General features: G+C 48.5%; 1 protein-coding gene across 3 annotated transcripts in view; it reads left to right on the top strand.

Moving 5' to 3' along the window:
- Positions 1-5,133: 5,133 nt before the first annotated feature.
- SORBS1 (sorbin and SH3 domain containing 1) overlaps positions 5,134-24,410 on the top strand; it is a 237,109-nt gene continuing 217,832 nt past the window's right edge. For 2 of the 3 annotated variants that reach the window (XM_060034413.1, XM_060034417.1), the window contains exon 1: positions 5,134-5,230. The gene's annotated coding sequence lies outside the window, so the exon portion shown is untranslated. The remainder of the gene's footprint in view (positions 5,231-24,410) is intronic. The other variant, XM_060034408.1, reaches the window with a different exon arrangement.

Below are 24,410 nucleotides of genomic sequence, written 5' to 3' on the forward strand. Positions count from 1 at the left end.
CACCCAAACCCTTGACCTAGGGCAGGCCCTTCCATTAATACAGTGGAAGTGGACAGAAGTGCATTCTGTCCTTCTGGTTACTCTCAAACGTCCACCCAGCTCAACACTTTAAACGTCTTATTTTGATTACCTAATAGCATGAAACATTCTCAAAGCCAAACCTTACACCCTTGGTCGAATACAGTACAAATGTATAGAGTTGGGATTTTATTATGTACACATGCTTTCATCCGAGCAACAACATGTGGCATATTGGAGCAAGCGTTGTTTAGATTGATGAACAGAGGCCTGAAGGCTAGGCCATTGGTGTGACCCATTCATTTTCATCTCGGCCCTGCTTCCGAAGCACAGCGATGTCCTTGCCTGCTCTCATTCTCTACCTGGCCCCTTCCTGACCAACCTCCACCCGTCTCTCCAAAATCCCCCAAAGCAGCATCTGCTCCCCCTGACCTCCAAAGAATGCGGAATTCTTGGATCTGGCATCCCACGATAGTCAAATCAGTTTTGTGCCCTCAGGCATGAGTGTAGAGATTTGCTTCTCAGTAATTCATCAGCAAGAAGCAAGAGAATCCATTCTTTAAGGAAGTTTTGCTCTTTCCACTACTTGCTTCATTTTCTTCAAGATGCTACAAAAGAAATTAGGTGCATATGGCCACCAGGGTTTTTAGTGATTTAACACAAAAAGGGGTTCATAATTCCCTTTCTATCATTTGATTTTCTTCTTCCCTCCTGGCGTTCTCCAGCTGATATGTCTGAAAATGACTACAGTCAATCTTTTGGGTAACTGGGGAAACAAGTTACCCAAACCAACACATTTTAAGAAAGCATCTTTCACAACTTGGCCTCCTAGTAATATTAATAATAATATCCTCTTGGGACTTCCCTGGTGGCACAGTGGTTAAGAATCCACCTCCCAATGCAGGGGACACAGGTTCGAGCCCTGGTCCAGGAAGATCCCACATGCCACAGAGCAACAAAGCCCGTGCGCCACAACTACTGAGCCCGTGCTCTAGAGCCCGCGAGTCACAACTACTGAGCCCGTGCGCCACAACTACTGAAGCCTGAGCACCTAAGAGCCCGTGCTCTGCAACAAGAGAAGCCACCACAATGAGACGCCTGCGCACCACAGCGGAGAATAACCTCCGCTTGCTGCAACTAGAGAAAGCCTGCACGCAGCAACAAAGACCCAACGCAGCCCAAAAAAATTTTTTAATAAAAATAAATGCTTATATGAAAAAGAAAATAATACCCTCTTAGCGAGTGCTTATGTGTCAGGCAGCGTGTAAGCACTTTACATGCGTGCTGTCATCTACAGCTCACAAGTAAACCTGAGGAGGGTTGTGTCTCCCTCCTGTTACAGATGAGGGACCTGAGAACTTGCACAAGAGTTCCACGTTAGGCATTGAAGCCAGGATTCTGCCCACAGGCTTAACCACTATACTTCCCGCCATCTCTAGATCATCTTGTTTCTTTCCCTCTCTCCCAGGGTGTGTGACGCTGAAGATGGAGGAAAGGCTGACGACTCTGGGCTGACATCTACAAAATCCTGCTTGACCCTCTCCCAATCCCTCACACTTAATGGCCTGCTTGAAGGATGCTTCCTACAGCACGTTTATGACCCTGGTTTGTGTTCTTGACCCTCCTGCCTGATATTTTAATTTCTCTCCAACAGTGGAAGGACTGCTGGGAATAATCTGATGCACAAGAAGAGAAAACCAGGAGTTACTAGTAAGATTAAATTAAATGTAAGCACATTTTTAACTGTGTAAAGCATAGTGCTAAGCACTCTTTGAGATGAGCAGACACAAGCCAGGACATCATGGAATTTACAATCTGGTGGGGAGAGAGGATGAGGAATAAGACTGCATACATATATACATGAGTTCATGCCAAATATGGTGAATTCCATGAGAAAGGAATAAATGAAGTGCTGTAGGGCTGGAAAGCAGGGAGTGCTCACATTTCCCTGGGGAGCCAGGAATGAGGCCATATGATATAAGAGAATGGCTGGGATGAGAGTAGAAAGCCCCGAGCTTTACTCCAGACTCGGTCACTGATATACTATTGTACTAATAAGGCCTTGGTATTTCTCCTCCCCAGGACAGGCCACATAATTTATAGGACTCAGTACCAAATGAAAATGTGGGTTCCCTTGTTCGAAAATGAAGAATTTCAAGATGGCGAGGGCAAAGCAATACCCAAGTGTGGGACTCTTCTTAGCACGCCCATGAAGCAGGACTTCCCTGAGCTTCTGCTACCCCAGGGGTTACCTTTGGGAGGTGGGGAGGCAGGTCTCACCGGCACCTAGCACATGGCCTGCTACTCAGATGAATCATGAATGACTGGCGACAACAGTGAGTTGACATGAGTACACATGATGTTTTCTTGGGGCACTTTCAGTGTTAAAATGTTATTAGATCATGATTCTGAACACTTCTTGAAGGAGACATTTGAGATGAATCTTGAAGGATAGTAGGATTTTTCTTTCCCTTTATCTACCCTGTTTCCCTTCCCTTCTGTCCTTTCAGTATTTTCCCATTTATCTCATAAACCCTAATGACATACAGACTGGAACCAGCAGAGGAGTGCAACATTTGAGGGATGACTCAAAGACCGAGGCCTCATTAAAGATTTCCCCAGGCAGTTTCCCACTTACAAGGGAAGGCCTTGCCGAGAGATCAAATCTCCACAAGTAGAGTCTGATTTTTCATTTTAAGATGATTTTGTTTTATTTTCATTGAACAATTTGATAGATGTTTATGATGAAAAGAATCAGAAAAATATAGATGAGGGAAAAATACTCATAATCCCACAAGAAATAGTTCTAATGAGATTGCAGTGCAAAACTAGTTTTCAACCTACTTTTCTATTCAGGAATATGTTATGAGCATATTTTTGTTAATGAGTCAGTATACCTTTTCATTTTTCATGGCTGTATGATATTCTTTCTTATGGTTGTACTGTAATTTTCTTAACCAATCCACTCAAACTGAACATTTGGATTGTTTTTTATTTATTTATTTTTTTGCTATTCTAAGTGGTGTTACCCTGAATTTGCTGGGTAGGCAATTTACTTAGTTACTCCAGCAGTTATTTTCCTCCTCTGTGGATAAACTCAAGATAACAGTAGCATTTCTTCCTGGGGTTGCTGTGTGGTATTGGTCAGTTAATGCATGTATGAATGGACAGTTATGGTCAGTTAATATTAAACTGGTCAGTTTATGCTCTTAGCATAAATACATTATACTGCACAGCGGACTAGACATGCAGTCAGCCCTCCCTAAACGCAGGTTTCACACCTGCAGATTCAACCCAATCAAATGTGATCAAATTTTCTTCGCAGTTGGTTGAATCCGCAGATGTGAAATGCACCGATTTTGGGGGGCCGACTGTCTTCCTTGTACTACTCCATTTTAAATAAGGGACTTGAGCATTCACAGTTTTTGGTATCCATGGGGTCTCCTGGAACAAATCCCCCACAGATACTGAGGGACAAGTGCATTAGCCGTTTCATTACTTTACAGGCCCAGGAGGAACTGCCTCCCTTAGATTGTGGTGGAAGTTAATAGTAGAGCCTGCAAAGCCGGACTTCTAGTCTAGTGTTCTTTGCAAAACACAGGATGAGGTGCAAGCTGGGGGACACCTGGTCTGGGGGCTCCCTAGATTGAATAGCTTTCTAGTAGTTTCTTGTCTCTTCAGTTGTAGAATAAGTTCCCAGGTGGCTAGGAGACTTCTAATTTTTTTTTTCTTTACACAGAAGGGGACAGCAGGTGCTCAGCAAAGACTTGACACTGTTCCTTGACATCCAAGAACCTTAGCAGATGTGTTTCCCATCAGCCTGTGCAGTCATCAAAGCCTTTCTTTCCCTTGCACACACAGCCTGTTAACTGGGAAGTGCCCTGGCTGAAGATTCTCGCCAAGGGCAGCTGACAAAAATCAGTTCTGTTCAGCCCAAGGGATGATTGCCCCACCTTCAGGGATGCCCCAGGGATGTGGGAAGCTAGGCGTGGAGGGAGCATGTTCCAGGCCGGTTACTTGCTGGCGGTGACCTTGGGCAAGAAGTTTCCCCTCTCTGCGTTCTGTTTTCTTTTTGTAACACTGAGGGGGACCGGAGGAGGTCAGGATGGTATCACAGTGGTTACCTCTGTACCCATCTAGCAAAGTACTCTTCTCCCTACTTGTGCATGACCCTGTTTTGTTTTATTCACCCTATTTTGCACATTATCTTGTTTATTTATTCACTCGTTTATTTGCCTGTCTCCCTCACTAAAATGGAAGCTTCATGAGCAGAGGGGTCTTGTCTGTTGTATTTTAGGCAGTAACCCCAGGGCCTAGTATATGCCTGCCATAGAGCCGCTGAATAAAAGTATTACATGAATGAAATCTCAGAGCCTGGGTTCCAATGCTGATTGCACCGGTTCTGTGTGACTTTGACCAGGCCGCTTAAACCATTTCAGTTTTCCCACTTGAAAAATATGGATTAGTACTAGTGACTATCTTAAAAGACTATGAGGATCAAAAGAGAGAAAAACTAAGAAGTATTAAGCATACTGGCTGACATACAGTATAATAATGATAGTAGTAAACATTTATATAGCGCGACGGCCAGGCACTGATCTAAATGCTTTACATACGTTAACTATATTAATCTTCTCTATGTCCTGTCCTGCGAAATAGGTACTGGTTATTATACCATTTTAAAGATAAGCAAACTGGGGCACAGGAGTTGAGTAAGCTACTCAAGACAGGTTAGCTGTTTTTATTATGCCTAAGATTCCTTCCCAGCTCCCCGTGGGCGACCCCTTAGAAAGATCAGAGGGCGCGCCGGGCCAGCCTCCCGCCCAGCCCGAGGCCGGCCGGGACAGAAAGGGTTACTGGGACCGCGCGCACGTTCTCGACAGGAGATCCGCGGGCCCGCGCGCCGGGCTCACAATGCTGCGGGGCGGGGCGGCGGGGCACTTCATCGCCTCCCATTGGCGCACACGCCCCTTCCTGTCACTGCCGGGTCCGGCACCGCCCCCTAGCACCGCCCGCCTCCCAGGCGCCGCCGGAGTGGATGGTTCCAGACGCATGCTAATGAGGGGGCGGCCGCCGCAGCTCATTGGCCGGCCGCAGAGTGTCGGTGAAGTCAGCGCCGAGTCCCAGAAAAACAGAGCGGGGCCAACTGCAGAGTGTAGTGCGAGTTGGGCAGGACGCGCGCAGCTGGCCCGCCCGCCCGGAGACCCGCAAGGTAAGCCCGCGCCAGCGGCCCCTCAGCCCGCGCTCGCCTGATTGTCAGCGCCGGCGCGGGGGGCGTGCGCCGGCCCGGCCCCCGCGGGCGGCGCCTTTGTTCCACGCTCGGAGGAGGCGCGTTTAAAGGGCCAGCTGTTGGAAGGACTTGAGGGACCCCCTCCCCCAGAGCATCCCCCGTGGTCAAGGGGAACACCGTGGTCCCCCTCGGCGGAACCCTCCTTCCTGCCTGCTTGGTGGATCCCCAGTCTTTAAGGGAAAGTTCCCCAGGGTGCGGGGGTTTTGGAGGATTCCAGGTTTTTGTCTTTTTTATTTTTATTGGTGGGTGAGGGTACGTGCGATCATGGCCTCTGCTAGGAGAGAATGTCCGCCTGCTTCAGGCTGGCTGCAATTTGGGTGGGTGGAGGAGACATCAAAGCCCGCGTGGGTTTGCGCTGTAAAGTGAAACTACCGAGGAGAGGCTCCTCTGCAGTAGCCAGAGGAGGAAGGAGGGAGCGAGCGGCAGGATGGAGGCATCTCAGGTGTGTTCATTCATCAGCATCCCTCTGGAGGAGAGGAAGGCGGGAGGGCAGCACGGACTACCGGTCTGGCCTAGGACCCGCCAGAATGAGCGGGTACGTTTGTGTGTGTGTGTCCGTGTCCGGGGACGCCGGTGCCTGCTCATCTGCCCATGCTCCTTCATCCCTCAGTGACTGGCAGCTTCTTGCTAGCCAGCTCCTCACCGAGATGAACAGAAAGCAACTCCTTTCTCCGAATTCCCCGGGCATCCCCGGCTCTCCTCTGGCTTCTTTCCGAGGTGGCTTCCTTGATAAGCGCTAGCGCCATTCAAGATAGAGGGGGAAAGAGGCTTGAAATCATTACGTTTTATTCACAGGGGAGTGTGCTGTCGAATTCTGCATCCCCGTGCATCCGCTGTCGTAAGATGGCTTTGAAATTCACCAGTGCATGCTTTCTTCAGGCAGACAGAATTTATTACGCTATTACATTGCTACATAAAAGCAGAAAGGATCCCACTGAGCGTTGCTCGTTTTATCCAGACCCTGGATTTTCCCAGCATGTTCTGGCTGAGCCTTTGGATTTTTTGTTTTAAACTGAGCGCTGGGATACCCTTCCTGTCACAGGGCCGACCTGCTGAAATCGCCGGAATTGATTTCACCGTCAATAGGAGGGAGGTTCATTTAGAGATATCATGGAGCCTGTCTGGCATGTCAGGCCTCTGACATCACCCCCCGCCCCCCGCCCCCCACCCCTTGCGCCCTTTTTCTCTCCGAAGTGAAGGCCAGGGAGGGCTTGTCTCCATGCCCCCCTCCTTGGTTTGTGAGCTTCTCTAGATTCAGTTTTGTGTTTTTGATTGGAAAGGTGGCTGGGTTGTGATTGAAGAGAACGGAGTGGATTAAGAGTGGGGTGGGCAGCAGATGGGGACAGCAGCCTCAATGACAGAAAACATATGCTGGATATTTGGGGACTCCTGATCTCCAGCCCTTAGAGACAGGTGAGGTTGATGGGTGTGTGTGGAGCAAGAGGGTGTGTGTGTGTGTGTGTGTGTGTGTGTGTGTGTGTGTGTGTGTGTGTGTGTGTGTGTGTGTTGGCTGTGAGGGAGCGGTGGAGAGGAGGATGCTGCCAGCAATTTTCTGCCCCACCCTCTTGATGCTGCCTTAAATAGCTCCTTGCCATCCAAGCTCCGATGTTTCAGGCTCTTGGCCTGAGGGGAGGGGAGGGGAGGGGAGGGTTGGTCTTTTGGTACCTCTGCCCTGGGCACTGTTAGAGTGGATGGTTAGGAAAGGGTTAGTTCTCCAGGGGTTGCAGAGAGCTCATTTCTCTGCTGGAGGGCGCTGAGTTGAACTAGCTCGGGTGACTTCCCCGCAGGGTATTAGCAACTGAAAAGAAATGCTTTCTTCCCCATAGGACGAAGAGCTGGGAGGGTATTGTCACCGTCCGTCCGTTTGACACTCACCTGCTGTTGGCCCTTTCCTCCTGTTACCTTCTGCTTTCTTTTATTCTAGTTGGCGAGTTTCTGTGAACTTTTCCGAAGGTACTGGGAATATTGGGAGGTGAGGTAGGAGTTGTGGGAAAGGACTAGCAGATGCTTCTTACTGGCAGAACAAAGAACTGTGCCACTCTCCCTTTCTCCCCTCTCCAAAATACAGTCCCATATAGATAGCAGTCTGGGGTTTTCTTTGCAGAGAATGAATGGGCAGGGTTCAGGAAAGAGAGCTTGTATTAGGCAGCATTAGTAGTCATCTGGCCATCCAAACTTAGCTCTGGCCCCTCCCCTGGACTTGCAAATAGATTTGCTGTAGAGGGCACTCCCTGGTAATTTGGGATTTAATCTGTCTCTTGAAAAAGGAAACGGATGGTATCACAAAGCTTTGGTGGAGGTCCTCTGGACCAAAAGCAGGATAGCTGGCTTTGATCCAGGCTCCAACCTGATTTGGGCTTTGGGCTAGTGGCTTCCGCTCTCTGGGCCTGTGTCCTTGTTGGGAAAGTGGAGGACTTTGGGGTAGGTTGTTTTCCAGGGTTCCCGACAGCATTACTGTTCTTAGATTCACAAGACAGTTTGTGATGGCATTTCTAGAGTCTTTGCTAAGCTGATGTTAAATTCACAGTATTACTCGATGGCACGAAAGAAACATTCCAGGACTCAGCCTTCTGTTGGATTCAGATGCATCTGTTCCTTGATTAGTGTGATTGGTAAGGTTTTGCTGTATCTAAATAATTTAGAGCTAGAACAGCCCAGAGTGAGACACAGCCCCTCAGTGTGGGTGGTTGGTTGGGAGACCAGGTGGGGTGACAGAATGCTGAGGAAAGGGAGTTTCTATAGTTCATTCTCTCTCCCTGTGTATGTTTAACTCACTGATTTATTTATGGTTATACAGGTGAATGTTTAGAACCTGAGAGTTGGAAGAGACCTCTGTGATTGCCAGGTTCAGCCCCCCTCACTGAGGAATTTGAGGGGTTGGGTGGCTCAGCCATTTGTTCAAGGTCACACAGCTAGCAAGATGCAGAGCTGGGCAAAAATCCCAGGTGGATAGATTTTAGGTCTTGTTCTAGATACACCTCTTAAGTCCCCTCTTCCTCTGAGAGAAATGATACTAAGATGCGGTAGAGAAAAGAAAGGAGAAATTAGGGGCAGTAGAAGGGAGAGGTTGGGGAAACAGACCAGGTAGGAGGTTGGGGGCAGGTCAGATGAGGAAGGGGAAAACAGACACCGGGCTTGGAGGAAAAAGGGATGGAGCTGGAAGGGGGAGGCTTTATCAGCTGTGAAATAGCAGATTTCTACAGCCCTTAGAGTGAAGTAAGTAAGGAGAGGCTTGGCTTAGACACGGGTTGGGATGGGTGAACGGAGTCCAGGCCAGGGTTGGGACTGACTTGGAGTCTCTTGGGATCTCTCTGTTGACCCTCAGATTGCAGTGTGTGGTGGAGGCTGATTTAGTTTCAGGGCCAACTCAGGCCTTTGGAGCCAGTGGGGCAGGCAGAACTTGAACACGTGGAAAGTCAGATGTGCCGGGAGTGATGCTGGAGAATGCTGAGGTGGGAACCCATTCTGCTGAAGTTCCAGTTTTGTTTTGTTTTTTTAATTTAAAACGAAAAAAATTTTTCCATGGAATTTTTTTTTTCAACTCAAACAGCATTTTCTCCACTGACTCTCATTGGTGCTTTGTACATTTTATGAGATAGCGATTTGTGTGATAGTGTCTCTTGTACTTCCTTTTCAGAGGAGATATTGGAGGTGACTGATTTACTGAACTGTAGCTCATATGGAGGGAGCTTCCGGCCTATGACCTGAGCTAAGCCTCAGAATGTTTAAATGAGCAGTTAAAGAGCTGGGAACAGTGGTTAACCACATTAGTAACCATTCAAAGGCAAGGATAAAAGGTGATAATACTTTGAAGTCTATAGCCCAAGCCTACAGCTGGCCATGTACAGTGTAATTTACTTTGGCCTAGGAAGTCTTTCTGTGGATCCTTTAGTTGTTCCCTCTTTTTGTGTATGGTTACTCATGTCTGTCTGTCTGTCCCTGTATCTTGCTGTCTTCCCATCCTTCTTTTCCCACACCCCCCGCTCTACCTTTCTTTTTCTCTCCTACTATTATACCTTTTTCTTTGACCTCCTCCTCCATCTTTTATTTACTGTCAATAACATAGCGCTGTAGTGTATTTTAATATATTTATTGTGTTATTAAAATCTCATCCTCTCTGTTCTTAATTTGAAATCAGTTGAGTTCACTTTTTTGAATGTGTGTATATGTGTTTTACACACAAAAAAACAAACAAAACAAACCCAATTAAATTGCTTTTTACTTCTGTGTGGCCTTCCATTGATTTTTTTTTCCTCTGCTCCTCTTCTGTGGTCAGTAGTGGCTCTTTACAGAAAAAGAAATTTCCCAGCTCACTGTCACGTGGATATTATTGTTTTTATAACAAAACCAGCTACAACAATAGAAAAAGTTTCCCCCTTGTTTGTGGACACAAGGGACACCCTCTCCCAAGAGATGTGCCCTATTTCTTGACTTCCTCCCATGGAAAGAGTATTTCCAGCGTATTCTCTAACAGGGACCTGTACTGTAAGGGTTTGGAGGAGCTGATGGGGGAGCTGAGGTTTTATCAGTGATCCTGGTAATGCTTAGAGTGTGGGTGGGAGGGAGACAAGAGAGGACATGTAGGAAAAGTTCAGTGTGGTGGTTTTTCTTTATTTCCCCAGGCAGATCTAACTCATCCGGCAGTAGTAGGACCCAGACCCCTTTGGAAAAGAATGAGATGCTTCTCAACTTTCCCATTCGTGTTGGGACCCAAGGGACATCTTGTGTGACACAGGGAGTGTAGGCAGCCACTGACAGGTTGCTGTTATGAAGTCCCGGGTGCTTTGATGGATGCATGCTATGGTGTTTTAACCTTTCTTCTGACTCGTATTAATTATAGAGAAGCCTGAGTCTTGATGCTCAGTGGTCAGCAGATAGTTTAGTGTCTAAAGTGGGCCTCTCAAACAAGAAGTTGCCTTGAAGTCTCCAGTTTTTATGTTAAAAATTCACGTGAGGGGACTCCGTTGGTGGTCCAGTGGGTAAAACTCTGTGCTCCCTATTGCAGGGGGCCTGGGTTCAATCCCTGGTCGGGAAGCTAGATCCCACATGCCTCAACCAAGACCCAGTACAGCCAAAATAAATAAATATTTTTTAAAAAATTCATGTGAGTTTTGTATTCTGTAATACATCTGTTCTGGTTTTAGTATAAAAGTATTTAAAATGCTTTACTGTTGACTACAGTTGATGGTCCAGGAAAATGCTGTGTTTGTCTGGGGTCTTTGCTTGTCCATGCCCGCCCTAAATATACACAGCAGGTCCCAGACCCCAGCCAGAGAAGCCAGCAGTGGGGCAGGTGTCACACCTGGGGTGCTGGGACCTGCCCACTCACGCATTCCTGCTGACTCTGCCAGACCCACTGATGTCCCGTCATTCAGAACTCTTACACGTCCCCCTGGTCTTTGTCCACTCCCCGGAAGGCCTGTTTCTCCTTTGCCCGGCTGACTTCTACTCCTTTCAGACGCCCTCATGTCTCAAAGAGGTGTTTTCTTCCTGTGTTTGCCTTTCAGCAGTAGCTGTTTCCCTGTCTTCTCTACCAGATTGTGAGATCTGGCAAGAGAGAATTTGTTTCAGCTCTTTTTTTTTTTTTTTTTTGCGGTACGCGGGCCTCTCACTGTTGTGGTCTCTCCCGTTGCGGAGCACAGGCTCTGGACGCGCAGGCTCAGTGGCCATGGCTCACGGGCGCAGCCGCTCCGCGGCATGTGGGATCTTCCCGGACCAGGGCACGAACCCGTGTCCCCTGCATCAGCAGGCGGACTCTCAACGACTGCGCCACCAGGGAAGCGCATATATATATATATATATATATATATATATATATATATAGTTTTAAAAGTCAAATAACACTGCAAGCCTTATAAAGAAAGCTGTGTCAGCCCTCCTCATCCTGGTGACCCACTCCCCAGGGTTAGTCACAGAACACGATTTTCTGTTGCTGCAGGAACAAATTACCACCAATGTAGTAGCTTTAAGCAGCACAAATTTAAATTACAGTTCTGTGGGTTAGAAGTCTGAAAAGGGTCTCACTGGGCTAAAATCAAGATGGTAGCTGGGCTGCATTCTCTTCCTTGCGTCTTCCCCTTTCTGGAGGCCGCCTGCATTCCTTGGCTCATGTCCCCCTTCCAACATCTTCAAAGCCGGCAATGGCCGGTTGAGTCCTCCCATGCATCACTGACCTTCTACCATAGTCACATCTTCCTGACTCCCTTCTCCGTCCCTCTTCCGCTTTTAAGGACGCTTGTGATTACTTTGGGCTCACCTGGATAATCTAGGATAATCTCCCTGTTTTAAGTTCATTTGGTTAGCAACCTTAATTCCATTTGCAACCTTAATTCCCCTTTGCCATGTACCATGCTTATGGGTTCGGGGATTAGGGTATGGGCATCTTCATCTTTGAGGGACCATTATTCTGTCTACCATAGTCACTTCCAACCCTTTTAGCTGTTTCTCTTGATATGGCTATTGTCCTGCTATGGACGAGAGGAGCCCTTATTCCCCTCTTCACTCCTCCTCTCCTCACATACTTCCCTTCCTTCATGTCCTCCCAGTGTGATTATGTCACAGTGTTTGGTTACAACGATAGTCAATACTTATATTATTTTGACTGTGTAAATAGTGTTCATGACTGAGCCTTATAGTTGTACTGTAATGAAATTTCCTTTCTTGTATGTCTCTTTTTTTTATTTTTTTGAGTTAATAATTGCTTTTTTTTTCCTATTTAGTTTCCTTTGTACTTATTACTAATTCCCAGTGTTTCTGATGGCATTTTAAAATATCTCTGTTTCATAACACAAGTTCCTTTTTATTTCACTACAGTCTTTTTGTCCTTGGAGACCTCCCTCCCAGAGGCCTCCATCCCTCACCTTTATTCCCTGCTGATTGACCTCTAGGCCTGGGGCATGACTCATCATGGGGATTCCCTCACCTTGCTCTGGGTTGGATCCTCTGTTTCCTATTTCTTGATTTATTCCTCAGGAGTTTCTGAGAGAGGGTCTGTACAACTTGATCACCTCACATTTGCATGTCTGAGCTGTTCTATTCTATCATACATTCACACTTGATTGGTGGTTTGGTTTGTCTAGAATTTTAGATTGAAAGCCGTTTGCCCTTAGTTTTGAAGGCATTGCTCCGCTGTCTTCTAGGTTCCAATATTGATGTCAGAATTTGGATGCTATTCTGATTCTGGATCATTTACGGGTAACCTGCATTTTTCTTGCGGAAAGTTTTAGGATCCTCTTTCTTTCCCTGTATTTGGATTGTTCTTGCTTTAAAAATTATCATGCTGGCTCCTTGGTGTGCTCTTTTGATCTGAAGACTCAAATTCTTCAGTTTGGGGACATTTTCTTATATTTTTCTCTGTTAATTTCATTTTCTCCCCTTTTCTTGTGTTTTGTCTTTGGAACTCCTATTACTTGGATGTTGGACATCCTGGGTCAAGTTTGTAATTTTAAAATCTTTTATTGTTTTCCATTTTGCTTTACTTTTTCTTTTTATTATTATAAATTTATTTATTTTATTTATTTTTGGCTGTGTTGGGTCTTTGTTGCTGTGTGCGGGCTTTCTCTAGTTGTGGAGAGCAGGGGCCACTCCTCATCGCGGTGCACAGGCTTCTCATTGCTGTGGCTTCTTTTGCTGTGGAGCACGGGCTCCAGGCGCACGGACCTCAGTAGTTGCAGCACGTGAGCTCAGTAGTTGTGGATCACGGGCTCTAGAGCACAGGCTCAGTAGTTGTGGCGCACGGGCTTAGTTGCTCCGTGGCATGTGGGATCCACCCAGACCAGGGCTCGAACCCTGGTCCCCTGCATTGGCAAGTGGATTCTCAACCACTGCACCACCAGGGAAGCCCTTGTTTTACTTTTGAGAGACATCTTCAGCTTTATCCTTAATAACCCTTTTGAATTTTTAATTTATGCTTTCATGGTTTTGCTTGCAACATTTTTGCATGCTTTACTTTCTAGAATTTGCTAGTTCTCTGAAGGCTCATTTTTCTTTTTTTGTTTTGAATAGCATCTTGTTCTTGCTTCATGGGTGCAGTAAACCCACTTATATGTGTTGTATTTCGTTTTTTGGTGTTTTTCTCCTTCCCCTGCATTGTCTTTGTTTCCTCCAAGTCCCTTTTTTCTGCTTCTTTTGGTTACTGTATTTCCCATTGGAACCATCCTTCCATGCATGCTGATCCTTGACTGTCCATTCATATTTTAAGAGTGGAGACCAAAATGCTGATTGGGCACCTGTGCAACAAGAAAGGGGCTTGTGAACCTCGTGGTACAGTGATTCATTAGAGAGCCTCCCTTTCTTCCACTGAGGACACCTAGAAATCAGTGCATATAGATCTTTTCTCTGGGAATGTTGGGTTTTCCCGGAGAGGAGTGTGCCTGGGGGTGTAATAGCCTGTTTGTTGCTCCTCCTGGGAGCCTTGATGGGGAAGGAGGCTGGGTACCCTGTCTGGTATGCAGATTTTCACTCAGTCCATCTGTTTTCGGAAAGTTGCCCCCCCTCTCCCTAACTCCCTCAGCTGTGTCTCTCCCTCAACTGTGTCTGAATCCAGAGAGTCTCTGGTGTAGTTGCCTAAACAGTGAACCTCCCCCTCTTGCCGGCTGAGGGAGGGAGGTCACCAGACTGAGCAGATTGCAGGAGAGACCCTGGCATCTTTTTGCTCCTTTTGCCAACTTTCTGCAGGCTCCCCTCTTTCTAGTCCCGTCCTGCTTCTCCCCTTGCAGTCCTTGGTGCCCCCCATTCCTGAGCCTTCTCCTGTTCCTGTGACATAAGTCACCATTTGTTCAGTGGTTTTCTCCCCTCCTTGCACTCAGCAGAACAGATGAAGCAGAAACCCGAATCAGCGACCGCATGGCAATCGGCTCTGTCTCTTCCAGAATTCTGTTAACATATCTCATCAGCCATCGTCTCCTTTCCATTAAAAAACAGATTCCTCTGCTGCCTTTTCGTGGGGTTCTGGGAGAGAGCAGAGATAAATGTGGCTGTTCTGATCTGACCAGAAGTTCGTTTCATCTCTTTATCCAAGCCTTTAAACAGGTGCCTGATATATAGTATATTCCCAAGAAATGTTTGTTAAATGATTGGACGCATGTTTCTGAGATGGTATACATACAGCAGCTCCTCAGATTTTCAAGAATCCCCAACATACAGTTGTCCAGAAATAAATCCATTGTTTATTCTGAGATGGATGTAATAACAAGCAGTGGGCAGACCCTGCCACTCTCCCCCTGAAGGGTCGGATAAGAAGTGCCGTGAGATGGATTATAGACTGTTGGGCTGGTAAGTGATGAGATCCAGGTGCCATCTCCAGCCCCATCACTAACAACTTGGGTCACCTTGAGAAGTCACTTAACCCATCTGAGTTGTGGTTTCCTCAGCCTTTAAAGGGGCTGTTCGTCAAGATTTGATTCATTTCACTGCCCTGAGTGCCTGCTGTGTGCAAGGCACGGCGCAGGGTCCCTCTGGGTATCTCTTTAGTTCAGTATTTTGTACATGTGTCTGTTATGGCATGTGTCACACTGAGTTGATGGTGTTTGGTTTATATGTCTTTCTCCTGATCGTCCTTCAGTAACTTGCACGGGGTAATGCTCTGCAGATTGCGCCTCTTACCCTTTCTAGATATGGGCCCCTGGTGAAGGCTTACATTATAGCTCTCTTTGTATCTCCTGGGTCTGCCACAGTCCTCAGCTCATAGGAGATGTATGGAAGCTTAGCTTTTTGCACTTAGAAAGAATACATCAAGGAGACACGAAAACGTGAGTTGCTCTGCCAGGATCCCCAAACCTTGCTTGGAGAATAGAGCCTCGCTCGTTGGGAGTCTAGCTGTATACGCCGCGGCTCACTTATGGAGGTGCGGAGGGGGGGACTGAATACATTAAGTCAGCGGAGATAGCAGTCCTGGGCCACAACCCTGACACTGGAGGATTGTTCCCCACACGCAGATCTCAGTCATGTAGTTGTTTAACCAGCCTTACAGTGAACTAGGATTGGACTCATACTAACTAAGAAAGTGACTTACAGATATAATCCTATATTTAAAAATGTTTAAGTGCTGGGACTTCCCTGGCGGTCCAGTGGTTAAGACTTCACCTTCCAGTGCAGGGGTTCGGGTTCAATCCCTGGTTGGGGAGCTAAGATCCCTTATGCCTAAAAACCAAAACATAAAAGAGAAGCAATATTGTAACAAATTCAATAAAAGACTTTTTAAAAAAATGGTCCACGTTAAAAAAAATCTTAAAAAAATGTTTAAGGGGTCTTCCCTGGTGGCGCAGTGGTTGAGAGTCCGTCTGCCGATGCAGGGGACACGGGTTCGTGCCCCGGTCTGGGAAGATCCCACGTGCCGCGGAACGGCTGGGCCCATGAGCCATGGCCGTTGAGCCTGCGCGTCTGGAGCCTGTGCTCCGCAACGGGAGAGGCCGCGACAGTGAGAGGCCCGCGTACCGCAAAAAAGGAAAAAAAAATGTTTAAGGGCTGTTTCATAACTTACTTTGTTTTTCCCAGACCTGTGAGCTAGCGTGCCAGGACTAGTAAGTAGAAATTTCAGGGAGATAGTTTAGCTCCGTAGAACTTTTAGAAGATTTGTCTCCATCCATTGTCTTTCATCTTGAGAGGTGCTCCCTCTCTTACTGCTTTGGGAGGCCTGAGCTCCTGGGCAAGCTGAGGTTAGATGTCCGCTGGGCAGGGAACCTGAAGAATCAATGCTTGGGTGTCAATGAAGTCATATTAGAGCACCTGAAAAGTCCTTTGCTTTTGATTTGTTCAACAAATAGTTAACTGAGCTCCAACCATAGGCTGGGGTCTATGCTGGGCTCTGCGAATACAGCAGTGACCAAAGAGAAGTGGCACCTGCCATCCTGGAATTTATAGACTAGAGTTGAACTTTCCAGTATGGTAGCCACTAGCCACATGTGACTATGTAAGTTTAAATTAATTAAAGTGCAATACAGTTTAAAATTCAGTTTCTCGGTCACACTAGCCACATTTCAAGTGCTCCATAGCTGCACGACACTAGCAGCTGCCCCATGGACAGCGCAGAGAGAGAACCTTTCCATCACCTCAGGATGTTCTCTTAGGAGACGCTGGACTACAGAGCTAAGAGTCTCTGTTTCTAGACCAGGCGTCCGTGATCAGCCTTGTTTCACAGTCGAGGCAGCTGAGGCACAGAAAAGCCATTTGTTTAAGGTCCTGTGGCTGGATGGGCCTGAGCTGGGAGCAGATCTCTTACCTTGGAGCTCGGCTCTTCTCTCTCGGAAGTGAGGTCGGGGAGCAGTGACGAGGCGTGTGATCTCTGCGCTCAGGCTGCTTGGGCCCCCATCCTGGCTCTGCTGCTCCCTCAGGCAAGTTTCTAGTCTGTACCTCAGTTGCCTCACCTATAAAGTGGAGAAAACAGTAGTGCCTACATCACAGGACTGTGTAAGTCTTTAGAGCTGTGCCTGACACGTAGTAATCACTCAGTAATGCTGGTTGCTGTATTGAGAATGAGAAGGGGACTGAAGTTATTGGCAGAGTCAAGGGGGCGTTTTCAAACAGGAGACCATGGAGTGGAAAAAACATTGGCAGGCAAAGCTGTGTTTGTAAAGCCGACTGACCACCTGGAGAGGGACACATAACTGAGTACGTCTAAGCCAGGGGCTGCTTCGGTCACGTGAGCTGATGTGAAAATGCCAGTGTGTTCCTGAAGCCGTCCCAGCTCCAGTACTGGTGACTGGTACTCGAAACAAGAATCCTTTTGATGTCTCCTTCCTCCTGGTCTGCCTCTACCCACAGCCATTTCTCTGGTCCCCAAACATTCCTCCCCTCTCCCCCCGACCCCTGACATCTCCACCTTGGAAGGATGAGGTCAGAGATGTTTGTCATTACCCCTGTGGAGCAGAGGGATGTGCCAGAGAAGTGCAGCAGAGAGAAGGGATCCTGGTCTTTTCTTAGCGGTTTCTATCCCTTGGTGATTTGCATTCCCACGATTGCTCAGTCCTGCAAGCAGGTCCATGTAATGTAGCTTCGTGTTCCAGAGGTGCCCATTTTGCTGGGTGAAGAGAAAGAGAGCTCTGCTGTCAGCCCCAGGGACGAGATGGTGCCCCGTTTGAGAGGTGAATCCCTGCCTGCACGTGGAACTTTTGTTTAAGAAGTGCTTCAATAACCACAGTCTCATTTCACTTGTTAAACAAATGCTGATGAGCAATGTAGACATAGGCCCCGCCCTCCTGGAGTTTATTTCCTCATTAACACCCTGAGGGCTGGGCTCTTCCCTGGCAGGCGTTCAAGTTTGTTTTGGGTTTTGAGTAGGAAGGTTATAGTGTGGCAAAGTATGTGGGGCGTGGGGGTAGTGAGGACACGCTAGACATGCATAACCCATGTGGCAGGTAGTAGAGAAAGGCCAGTGGTGGACCTGAGAAGTCAGGCGTGTAGTAATGATCGACCCAGGAATGACCTGTGAGCAGTCTGTTCCTGGCAACCTGGATTCTCAACGTGCCGTAAAAGTGCTGCCTGAGTTTCAATACCAATGAGCAGGAATACTGACTACCGTACCTTAACCTGTACCTTGCTCTGCCGATCTCATTCCCATTTGGGCCTTGACTTTTCAGCATCGTGGGGATGTTCTAGCTCATGGCAGTTGTAATAGAAATGGGTGGGGACGCGGAAACTCATTACTCGTTTGTATCATGCCTTATACATCGATTATTAACACCTGCCCACAGGCCCACCTTTGAGCTTGGTCTCCCAGTATGAAGTCACTGGACATACCATGTGAAATCCTAACAGTCACTGCCAGTCCTTGGAATGTGTATGGAACCTGGAGGCTGTGCACGTGAGCAGTTCCCTTGTCTGATGTGTAAAAAAATAGACAGTTCATTTGCAGGTTGTTCTCCACTCAGAGTTGGTCTTTAGTCAGTGCAGATCCAGTGTTGGGTGACTGTTTCCCACAAACACAGAATGATGGTCAGGGGTTGTAGCTGCTGATAACAAACTAACAGGAGAGAAAATGGGAACATTTTCACGGTACGTCGCTATTCGGGGGTCTTTGCAAGGCTGCTCTAGCATACATACTGCTGACCCGTCTGTGCTTGGGCCTCTCTTTATAGACAGTGCGCACAGCAGGCAGGATCTGGAAGGCAGGGATGAGGTAAGAAAGGCTGGAATTGGATTGGGGAGATATGAGTTGCTGCCCCAGTGGCCCGGGCAGTGGGCTTGAGAGCGGGCCAGGGATCTCGAGGGAGGAGTCAAGGCAAAAGTAGGAGCTGGGCTGCTTTAAGCAGGACAGAATGAATCAGGCTCCAGAGAAAGCAAAATCCCAACAGGGGCAGAAAATAGAGCAGCTGGAGAAAGCTGGGGCTTGAGGGAGCCCAGGGCCTCCGCAGGGTTTTGTGGTGGGTTGCTGAAGATTAGGCTGCCAGGCCCATGAGCCTGGGCCAAGACGGTCTCAGGCCTTTTAGGACTATTTCACTTTTGCTTTGTGGGGCCTTTAGTTGGACCTGGTGCATTAGTGAGCCAGCACCGGCAGGTGTGAGGGGGCGAGGACCCCCCTAGGACCTGGGAAATGTTAGTCATGCCTGGGCACTGATAGAAGATACGGCTCCTCTTCGAGACAGCTGCTGCAGCAGGAGGCTCCACAGCCCGCCAGCCTGCATTACAACCCACAGTCTTGGTTTTATCTTTAATTATTAAAGTCATGGGCTATTTAAACACTCACCTGAAGCATCATTGTAAATAATTTTCCCTTCTTGGGGTCAAAAGAGCTCCAGTAGGGAAGAGGTTTTGTGGCTGTGGTTTTGGAGTGTCCAGGTTGCTCTCGCAAGGAACATACACCTGGGCAACCAGAGCACCCAGAGGATGCCCTTGACCGTGGGTACGCACCTCCTTGGACTGTCTTGCAGATTGGCATTTATTTTGCATAAATCCTTAGTTCAAGGAGTATAGGGTTTTCCTTCTATTGTAGGCAAGGAAGAAGCCATGCTGTTAGAAGATGTAAAATATTTAACACTCTCTTTAAAAAATTAAACTGCCCAGGAGCCTTTGATTGGTGGTGCCCATGGCAACATGCATGGTTTTCAGGAGTGTCTTCCTGTGGCTTTTGGGCTCCTAAGAAGCAGAGGAGGGGTGGGGGAGTTGGGGGGAGGCGGGGGGGAGCCTGCCACTGGCAGGACTGGCTGGGAGGCAAGAGAGCCCACCTGCTTTGCTTGGCTCGGTGGCTGGGCATGTAGCAGGGCTGAGTGACCCCTTCAGAGGCAGGAACTGGGGGGCAGTCTGTTTTGATAAGTAGAGAGGAGTAAAGGGGAGGAGAGGAACTTGGAGCTTGTTCATTCATTTTGTTTTATTGGCCTCTGTTAGTCCGTGACACTTAGGCTTCTCTGTCCGGCCTCAGGACTTCTGTCCATGCAGTTTCCTTAGCCTGGAGTGCTCTTTCCTCCCTCACCTAGTTAGCTCTGCTCATCCTTCAGGTCTCAGCTGAAGCAGCATATTCCTGGGGAAGCTTTCTCGGACCCCCCAGAGCAGATTAAACCCCCGTGTTTGAGGCTGTCCTGATGCATTGGTTTTGGACAGAGCATTCTGCACAGCGTTTGTGTCAGCCGCTTTGGTACACTTGTTTGGCCAGTCCTGTTTGTCTGCCTACCCAACAGTCTGTAGGATCCGTGAGGCAAGCAGCCAGGCATTCTATGCCCAGTGCCTACCTAGCATGTGCCTGGCCCACAGGAGGTGCTCCCTGTGTGTGGAGCAAATGAATTCATTTACTAAGTTTTCAGGTCTGTCCCAGATTCTGGGAATACAGAGGGAATCAAACTCCTTCTGTCCTCACAGAATTCCTGGCCTAGAGCAGTGGGTGAGTTCTCAAGGTCGCTATTGAGAGGAAACATTATCTGTTAAAGTTCTATTTATTCTTTAACTCAAATAGAAGAAAGATGTAGCTTTCCTATTTATATTGATAGTAGTCCAGATTTTATCATTATCAGTAAATGTGCTCAAAGCGATTTTACTGATAGGAAGGTATGATCAAAAAGTTTGGTGACCACTGGTCTGAAGGGAGAGATAGGCACGTGGAAGAGTTTTTATGCCAAAGCGTGATGAGCGGTAAGTTAGGGCAAGTACAGGGGGCCGTGGGGGCCACACAGGAGGGGAGCTGGACCCAGCCCGGAGGAGGGCGTTCCTGCTGAAGGCAGGGTGGCGTGAGAAGGGCAGAGGCTTCAATAAGGCTGGAGTATAAGACAGGATGAGGGCCTGCTGGACGCCCCTCCTGGTGTCGGTGGGGGGCGGGGATTGAGAATTGGGAATACCAGAATGGGTGAGACGGGGCCCCTGTCTGCAGGGTGGACACAGTCTAGTGGGGTCTCCTACTAGAGCTGTGCAGATGTGCCTTAGGAGAGAGAGAGAACCTGGAGTTCAGAAGAGGGCGGGCATTTTGCTTAGGAGGGCTCAGGCCTAGTTATGCTTCCAAAAATCTCCCATGCCGAAGGCCACACAGCCCCCTTCTCTTCATTGCAGGAGGGGAAGGGGAGAGAGCTGGGGACTGATTTCCAGCCTCTTTCAGAACCCCTGTCAGGGTCTGGCTTCTCCATGACATTCTCCTTCATCTACCCGGGGAGATTTTTACCTTAACGTGATTTAGACACCCCAGCCCCACCCACCGTGGGCTATATTTTCTGGGTTAAAAAGTTGTATATGGGGCTTCCCTGGTGGCGCAGTGGTTGAGGGTCCGCCTGCCGATGCAGGGGACACAGGTTCGTGCCCCGGTCCGGGAGGATCCCGCATGCCGCGGAGCGGCTGGGCCCGTGAGCCTGCGCGTCCGGAGCCTGTGCTCCGCACCGGGAGAGGCCACAGCAGTGAGAGGCCCGTGTACCGCCAAACAAACAAACAAAAAGTTGTATATGAACAAGAAAGTGGCTCATGGTATATGTGAGTATGCATATTTGATGTGTTCACTTACCTGTGTAATCCTACACGCTTCTTTCTTTTTAAGTCCCAGGGCTTGAAGTAATTATGTAATTGGAATCTACATAGTGTGGCTAGATAAGGTGTAATTAAAGAGGAAAGCCTAATTTTGGAAGAATGATAAGAGGTCATTTGACTCATTCTGGGCCCAAATCCAATCTTGGGGGAACAGTAAGAGGTCACTTGGATGAATGGAGCTTGAGGCCACCCAGGAGCCCAGACTGGCCTGCTGGACAGATTATGCTTCAGTTCCCTGTGAAGGCTATTCACTGGGCATCTTCTTGGTATGGGTATCGTACGGGGCCCAGCCAGGAGTAAGGAAGAGAAGGTCTGGATCTTAGGGAGGACACGGGGTGGGGGGAGTGGCACATGGGCTCGAGGACAACTAGGAGATCCTAAGGTGAAGATAGGAAGACTCCTGGGGGTGGAGGGGGAAGGTGGATAGGGGAGGGAGTCACAGAGCAGGTGGTGTCTCAGCGGTGCCTTGAAGGGTAAGGAGGGTTTCAAGAGCGAGGACAAGCACTTTCTGGCACCTTAGAGGCACTCGGATAATGTTTGTGGAGTGAATGCCAGGCTGAGGCTGGAGCTGGAAGGAATGTGGCCAGGTTGTTGGGTGGCTCTTTGTGGTTTGGTGAGGAGATAAAGCTCAGATAGCTCAGAAGCGTGGTGACAACAGGGGCCAGGAGGATGCCAGCCTGAGGCCCTCAAGTCTGGAGAGGGGGGCTTGAAGGGCAACAGGATAGGGAGAAAGCCAGGGAGGGAAGACTTGCCAAGGAGGGAAGTGATATGGGCCAGAGTCTGGGGAGAGAGCTGAGAGGAGAACATCCAGGAGAGAGGGTTAGGGGCGTGTAGGGGAGCAGGGTAAGGCCAGGTGGGCCAGAGCTGGTGAAGGCGGTGCCTGGGGGTCGGGCGTGTAGGGCAGGAGAGGTTTGATCCAGTGGGACAGAGGAGCCGTGGCAGGTTGTTGAATGGGAGAGTGGCATGAAAAAGGCTTGCTGTCCTTGTCCCAAGGTGATAGGGACCAGACAGTGGCCCCTTATCACTGAAGAGTTACTGGTCTTGGTGATAAGAAGGAGACTCGAGGCAAGGGGAGAGGTGGAGGTGACTGTGGGCTTCCCTGCCTGGGAGATGGTGATGCTTGGGACAGCAGGGGACCTGGCTGGTGAGAAGGAGGGTGTGGGCAGAGGCTTCATGTGTCTAGAGAGCCCAGAGACCCCTGTTCTAACCCAGCCCTGACTCTGAACTAGCTGAGAGATCTTGGGCCAATTCCCTGATCTCCTGCGCTTTTTTTTTTTGGTCAGTAGGCACCTCTACCCTATGGTTCCAGCTCATCTCAGACAGCAGAGTCATTTCAGTCCTAGGGTTTGGACAAGGGGAAGGGTCTGGTCTGGAGATCTGTGAATTTGTGAGGCTGCCCCACAGAGAAGAGAGAAGAAACCGCAGGTTTTTGTCTTCCTGGAGCGGGCAGCGGGGGTGGGGGAGGGGCTCTGGGTGACCAGGTTGGATGAGAAGTTGTGGGGAGAAGACCATCCAGACTCACCTGCCCTCTCAGGGTGCTTATGAGACTCTGACATAAGGAGTGTATAACGGCCAAGCCTGGACAGTGTTGAGGTCACCGCTCCATTCGGGGGTGGAGCAGGGGAGGGGTTAATCGTCCTGGATTCACAAAAAGGAAATTCTCTGGGCAGGGAACTGGTTGTTAGTGAACTCCTGCCCCTCCTTCTCTCCACCTGCCCCTCCCACCCCACTCCCCAAGCCAGCCTTTGGGAGACTCTGGCCTTGGACCTTTAGGAACAGAGTCTGTGCAGAGAAGCCTTCCTGACAGAGGAGGGCTTGGACAGAGCCTTGGGAAAGGAGAGAAGGAAGGACTTTCCAGAAGAGGAGATTGACATGGAGTTACAGTATAAGACTTCAGATGGAGAGTCCAGAAAGGAGGGCACATGTTTTTTGTTTTTTTAAAAAATAAATTTATTTATTTATTTATGTTTGGCTGCATTGGGTCTTTGTTGCTGCGCGCGGGCTTTCTCTAGTTGCGGTGAGCAGGGGCTACTCTTTGTTGCGGTGCGCAGGCTTCTCATTGCGGTGGCTTCTCTTGTTGTGGAGCATGGGCTGTAGGTGCGTGGGCTTCAGTAGTTGTGGCACACGGGCTCAGTAGTTGTGGCTCACGGTCTCTAGAGCTCAGGCTCAGTAGTTGTGGCACACGGGCTTAGTTGCTCCGCAGCACGTGGAATCTTCCCAGTCTAGGGCTCGAACCCGTGTCCCCTGCTCAGCAGGCAGATTCTTAACCACTGCGCCACCAGGGAAGCCCCAGGCACATGTTTTTTGAATACCTAGTGTGTACACCAGCTCTGTGCCGGCTGGTTTCATGATCTTTGTCTCATAATCTTTACATCATTTCTGCCTCTATTATCCCATTTTACAGATAAGGCAACAGGATTAGAGAGATGAACTAATTTGCCTAAGGTCTCAGCAGTGCAGGGTTTCACTTTACTCAGACCTCTGACTCCAATGGCAACAGAGACCCATTTCTGTATTCTGCAGATACTATGTTCTACTGGCTCTCAGGGCAATGTAGGGAAAAAGGGGAATGATTTGTCTTTATGACCCTTATAGTTAAGCACTTACTTAAAGTGTGGTCCAGCTGCCCTCCGTGCTGCAGCATTCCAGTACAGCGCAGTGTCTTGGAGCTCATCAGGGTCTCAATCCCTCATTTTACAGATTAGGAAACTGAGGCCCCGAAAGTGAAGGGATATGCCAAGGTCAGGGGCAGGATGGTGATGAGAACTAGAATCTGGAGACTTCGAGATTTTTATGGCTTTTTTAAAGCCTCCCTGTGGAAAAGTTTGTTTTTAGACAACAATGGAAGCCTTTGTCTGGAGAGCTGGTCTGGGTAGGGTTGGAGCTGAAAGGTTCTGTGTGTGTGTGTGTGTGTGTGTGTGTGTGTGTGTGTGTGTGTGTGTCTGGAGAGCTGGTCTGGGTAGGGTTGGAGCTGAAAGGTTCTGTGTGTGTGTGTGTGTGTGTGTGTGTGTGTGTGTGTGTGTGTTTTCTTTCCCTCACTTTAACCTCAGATGCCTTTGAACCTGCAGGAAAGATTTCTTAAGACCAAAGGTTGAGACCAAAGGCATTTAACAGGTGGAAAGGGCATAGGAAGGAGGGGGAAGATCAGAAGCCACAGAAATAGAAGACT

This window comes from Delphinus delphis, chromosome 16 (assembly GCF_949987515.2).
Source record: "Delphinus delphis chromosome 16, mDelDel1.2, whole genome shotgun sequence".
In the NCBI taxonomy this organism is placed as follows: Eukaryota; Metazoa; Chordata; class Mammalia; order Artiodactyla; family Delphinidae; genus Delphinus; species Delphinus delphis.